A 6,298-nucleotide genomic window follows, 5' to 3' on the forward strand; every position below is an offset into this window, starting at 1 on the left:
TAATGCAATCATTTTATTCATGCTCTCAAAGCATGTTACAGATTTGATCAATGCATTGTAAAAGTATTTTTTAAAAATAATAATAAAAATAAAATAATAATAAAGAAATGTCTATCCCTAACAAACATTATCATTCATACCGCTAATCTATGGTATTTCATCGGTAAATTGGATTTGCGATGGATTGCTAGTTGTTGCTATTTCGCTCGTTAGTAATTTTTTAGCGATGAAAAATGAGTCCATCGCAAGTTTAGAGACATATTAGAGGCGAATGATATCCGTCGCCACTTGTTATTGACGGACTGGTCTATCGTTATACTTATATAGTTCGTTGCTATTTCATAAGTAATTTCGTCGTTTCAAATAAATTTGCGATGAAATTTGTGTCACTAATCCATCACAAAATATTCTGTTATTTGAGCCGGCATATTTTCCACTAAAATATTTCATTGCTCATTCGTCGCCAATATTTTTTTATAGCAATGACCAAATCTCCATTAAATTTGCTGCTAAAAAATTTCTTGTAAAATAATTTCATTTATTTATTTTAAATATACATTGCTTAGATAAATTACAGACCATTTACTAATAATACCTCTAAAATAACAAACATTCATAAAAAATAATACTTAGACGGTTCAAAAATCTGTAGATAGCAAACTCCAAATCACATATTTTGGAGAAAAATATCAAAAACAATCTATCAACTATTCTTAAGAGAACTTTTTTCATCAACTTTGGTAGTTGCTTCACATTGATCAATATCATATTGAGACGTTTTCCCCATAATATTTCTTCATATTTTTCCTTTAAATAGCGATAAAGAGAAAGCATTAAAGATTAGTAACATAATTATATTTAAAAAGAAGTGCAGTAACATACGGAACCTTTTAGATTAATTAAATATACTATACTTTTAAGCTAACATACATTACATTTAAGCTTAGATAAAAATTAGTGAAATGATAATTACGTACAATACAGTGTTAAGAATACATGCTATAAGCCTACAACATACATTAGTCCCCAACAAACACATGAGGAGACAAGTTAGAAAGTAAATATGGACCTAAACTAAACCTTGATCAGTGATCCCATAAGGGAAAAGAAAAATATTTTTGAGTAATTTATAATATGATGAGGATAATTTTTACCCTTTTATGTTGCGAAAAAACTAGATAGAAAATCAAATAAAGAAGCACACTGTAATTGACACCTCAAAGTTCAGATAATCTTTGATGGATTTAAAATGTTTCAAGACCAAACAAATGTAATTCATATAATTGTCAAGAAAAAAATTGCTATCTGATCCAATTTATTGTCATGGTCTATAACAGCCACTTTATGCAATAACTCCTTTAGAAAATATTCATAAATAATGAAATATAGCAACAATAAGTCCCAACGAGTATCATCATAACGTAAACTATACAAAAGCATATACATGTACAATTGTTTTGTTATGTTTTGTTTTGTTTCCCTTTCTTGATTTTTCTTAATGGTTACTAGCATCACCGTCTTGGCTGAACCAAATGAGAATATGAATTATAAATGACTATCAACTTCTTGTATTACTTTTTTTTCCCTTAATCTTCTTTTGAGAAAATTCTCCCTCTTCAGACTTATCTTTGTAATTACTTTTGCATCTTATCTAGATTGCACAAACTAAAATTAATATGATGGAAAACTCCTAATTGAGGATAGACAATAGAACAGTTTTCTTCCTATTTTTCAGTGATAGTCAAGGATGACTCGATGAGAATGACTTGAGCTTTCACGACTCATTAGTAATGCGAACGGAAACATATTTGAGTCCAATTTGGACTCCACATGAGTTCACATGATACAAAAAAATAGGAATTAGAACCCAAAATAAGTAAAGCAATAATATTGCATTTAAATCATTCCTCAATAACAAGTAATGAACATCCAAGCAGGACGAAAATAAAACAACAAATGTAGAATGACTTAAAATCATGTAAAAGTTAAAAAAATTAATTAGGCCTTAATCCACTATTCTAGATAAATTTAACCACTACTCATGATAATTTAATCAGATTTCTACTAATTCATCACATTTGGCTCCTAAATAATAACAAAAACAAAGATAGTCAAAGTTAAAAATCAACATTTGCTCCGAGTAAATTAAACAAAGAAATGAAAACTTGAAATTTACAAAATATTAAGAAAGGGGTTCACGTGGTAAAGACTTGATTAATAAATAAGCATAAGGACTCAAACTGTGATTAAAACATTCTAGCTTAAGAAGACAAATCAATTAGAGTTAACAAATCACAAACGAATAATCCCAAGCACATAACAGGTTCACGAAACATGAAACAGTAAGCTAAGGACAAAAAACCAAACAAGAATTAGAGAGATAGTTTCTCCTTCTAATGAGAAATTACATGTATATTTTAAGGTAGTTTTCAATGTTTTGGACTTACATGAAAAATTTGAGAGCGCTCATCAACAAAAGATTTTTCATCATTACCATGCATATGGACGTGCAAATGTAACTCGCTTGGTGTTGGATCTTGATCCTTTTCAATAGCCTATACGAAAGATAAATCACCTTTAGATACAATATTATCTATTATGTAATGTGTATTTAGATACAAGTGTATATATCAGAAAACCTAAAAATAGTACTTATATAATTTGTGAAATATATACTCACAAGTTTTCTGTGATATTCTCCAATTAAGATATAGTCACCCGTGTGAGTCCAACAACAACTTCACGCTCGTCAACACAAGGATGCACTTGGAATAATAATTTATCTTTATACACCTAAATGCACCAGCTTCAATGTGAACTGAAAAAGGGGGAAGGGGGCATAAAGGAGACAAATATAAAATGGCTAAACACAGTTGAGGGAATCAAGGATAATTGCAATGAATATAAGAACAGATTGGTATTTGATGGATCTTATAGAAACGCCACCATATTGTACAGAAAAAACGTACATATCCTTTTGAACTACTCGAATTGCTTCTATTGATTTATACTACCCTATATATAAGTTTCATCTGAAAAAAAGACAAGAAAATCACATATTTTGATTTCTTACTATCTCTCACAAATGTCAAGAGGTGAAATCTGACTTGAGTTAAAGAAATTCAAGTTAAGCTAACATCATTCTCATGAAAGCCATATATTACTTGTGTTGGAACAATTTCTTTAATATAGATTTCAAGAAACAGATAAAATCAAATTACATAAGAATTGTTGTAATTTTATTACTTTAAACTCTTAGTGTTTCGATAAAAGATTTGATAAGAATGCTTTTTTTAGAGAGCATTGAAGCAAAGAGTTTCTTCACCTAAAATCCTCATAGAGCTCCTATGACTGAAATTGTTGTTGTGTTCTCCCTCGCTTTTGTTCCTGTGTTGCTCGCTGGAGCTGGATGCTGTCGGTGCTCACCATCGCTACTTGCTGTGTGTAGGTAAAGTTGCTATCTTTTTTTGTCAGAGAGGGAGCAACTGATGTCGCTATTTTTTGTGTTGCTGCTGTAGCCAAATGGAGACCACCTGGTCGCCTAATTGCTCGCCGATTGAATCTTCTGATAGCGAAGGAGGTTCGCTGGTGGTCTTCGAGCATCTTTCGAAGCTCACTGTCATTGTTTATTGCTCGTTCTCTGGGCTTCAAAGTCCAAAAAGAAGAACGAAGAGGAAGGCAAACAAGGCCTGGGCGGCAGACTTAGAGAGGAGAGGAGAATGAAGAAAATTAGGAATTTGGGATCTTTTGTATAAGATGGGAAAGCAAGAGTCTTAAATCAGGACTATTGATAAATTCAGATGAGCAGATGGGATTGACTCTTGGAGTTTGATAAATTATGATGGACGAATAAGATTAAATGAGAGTAATGGAAATCTAAAATTGGAGTTTGCAACGGAATTAGTGACGGATATTTTCGTCACTATATAATATATATTTTTTATTAAAATATATATGATAGTTAAGCAACTTTTTTACGTCACTGATCCTGTCCCCAATATTAATTAAATTTGTTACCACCACTTTGTTACTAAATTCGTAGGGAAAATAAGGTGCCAAATTTTCTCTCTAATATTTAGCGATGGATTATATAGTTCGTTGTAAATTTGTTTCTATATTATAAGTCAAAATACTTTGTTAATTTTGAAACAAAATGGTTATTCCGTCTTAAGTCTGTTGTTATATAGTGACGGAATACTGTTCACCGCTAATAACTGTCGCCAAACGCTTTTTTTAGTAGTGTCATGCACACAGTCAAATTTAATGTCGTTGGTTTGTGATTAAGCTAGCATCCCATCCCTACAATACAAGATCAGAAGGGTAAAATAAAATGACTCATAACGACAGAAATGAGTTGGACAATGATGAGGTCCAGAGCCGAAGGTGGTTACAAGAAACATTGTCAATCGAAGAGGTAACGATGCTAAGACAACAAATGATGGAGATGTATGAAGCTTATATTAGTGAAAAACCTCTACCATCTTCAATTCTGGACTATTTAAATACAAGTATGCCGCCCCCTAACCAGGTGTCGACAAGTGATCCAATCTATCCCACTGGGTTCAAACCCTATGCTAACATATCCAACGTCGCGGGAACTTCTACGATGCGACCTTCAAGTAAACCCATGATAAGTACTCCACATTTTGTGGCAACAACCCCAACTAGTAGCGTCCGGCAACCAACAATGATGCCAAAGTCAAACGACGATCCTTCATCAAAGTTCTTCATGATCATGGTTACACCGGTTAAGAGACCATTAAAATTCCAAGCTCTTATCCCCCACGTTCATCAATATAGTTCCCCTATCAAAGTTTAAAAGAAGGTTAATAATGAAGAACATGAAGAGATGGCTAAGAAAAACAAGAGTTTGGAACAAGTATAAGAGATACGCAGGGATTAGAAGGCCACAAACACATCTCATTCAGTGACTTGTGTATGTTTTCCCATGTCCCTTTGCCTGCTGGTTTTAAAACTCCAAAGTAGGAGAAATACGATGGTCACGAAGACACCATATCCCATTTGAAAAGATATTGCAATCAACTGAGGGGTACAAAGGGCAAAGAAGATTTTTTTATGGATTATTTTGGGGAAGGTTTAGTAGGAATGGCATTCGAATGGTTCATGGATCAGGATATTGCCAACTGATATACATGGGATGACTTGGCTCGATGTCTTGTGCAACAATTCCAATATAATATTGACATTGTGCCATAGCTCTCCTCGTTAGAAAACATGAGGAAAAAGACAATATAAATTTTTGTGAATATGCCTTCAGATAGAGGGAGCAAGCTGCTAGGGTTACACCACCATTGAAGGAGTCGGAAATGATTGATGTTTTTCTCCAAGCGCAAGAACCTGACTACTTCCATTATTTACACATAGTTGTTGAAAAAGCATTCGACAAATTTACTAAGATTAGTAAAATGGTGAAAAATGACAGAAAGTTTGGAAAAATTATTAGTCATGTTTCCTTGAAAGTCACACACAGGTGATTAAAAATGGATCAGGAAATCTTGGGTGAAAGAAAATGAAAGAGGATGTATTAAATGTTGTGTCTAACAAATAATAAGGTCCAAGGGGTCCAGTTTATCAATATGCACCACCTCAATTTCATAACTATCCCCCCATGCAAGACACACAATACTCTACGGTCTCACCTCAATAAGCGGTCTATGGTGCACAACCATATACATATCCATCAAACTATCCTCAATGGCGAGCACCAACACATCAAAATGTTCGTCCTTCTTCTCAAAATTTTTGAACACCTTCTAATACCCATTCAAAATAGGGATTTGAAGGAGGTCAAAGACTTGTGAAACAATTTCACACTAATTGGAGAGTCTTACACGAGTTTATATGAGAAATTGAAACCTCTAAATATGATTGAGTCGATTCCTCAACATTTTGCAGATCCACGTTCAAAAGGTTTCAATCTTTTAGCACGATGTGCATATCACTCTGATGCTCTTGGGAAAAGAACTGAAGATTGTTGAACTCTGAAAAGTGAGGTGGAAAAGATGATCCAAGCATGTGGTCCAAAATAATTATACCCCAAATGTTACTCATAATCCTCTACCAACACGTGATGATCTACACTTCATTGAGATGATATGTGATGACAATTTTCCCAAATTTGAAGAAAATACAATTGAAATTGGTGGAGCTTTTACGAAGGTTAACGTGCAAAGCAGTGTCTAAAAAGTCAAGCTTGGTGATTTGGAGACACTCTTCTTTTCTCTAAAAAGTGTATAGTTATTTTACCATCATTTCTGCTATGCAATTTTTTTTATTT

At 33.2% G+C, this 6,298-nt stretch overlaps 1 long non-coding RNA gene across 1 annotated transcript; it reads right to left on the reverse strand.

The window, feature by feature from the left end:
• Positions 1-4,257: 4,257 nt before the first annotated feature.
• Positions 4,258-6,039, reverse strand: LOC109119873 (uncharacterized). Its single transcript, XR_002027439.3, has 2 exons — positions 5,661-6,039; positions 4,258-4,805 (listed from the first exon to the last, which is right to left on the reverse strand). It is a non-coding gene; the product is annotated as an uncharacterized lncRNA (long non-coding RNA).
• Positions 6,040-6,298: the final 259 nt, after the last annotated feature.

Source organism: Solanum lycopersicum, chromosome 1 (assembly GCF_036512215.1).
Source record: "Solanum lycopersicum chromosome 1, SLM_r2.1".
NCBI lineage: Eukaryota > Viridiplantae > Streptophyta > Magnoliopsida > Solanales > Solanaceae > Solanum > Solanum lycopersicum.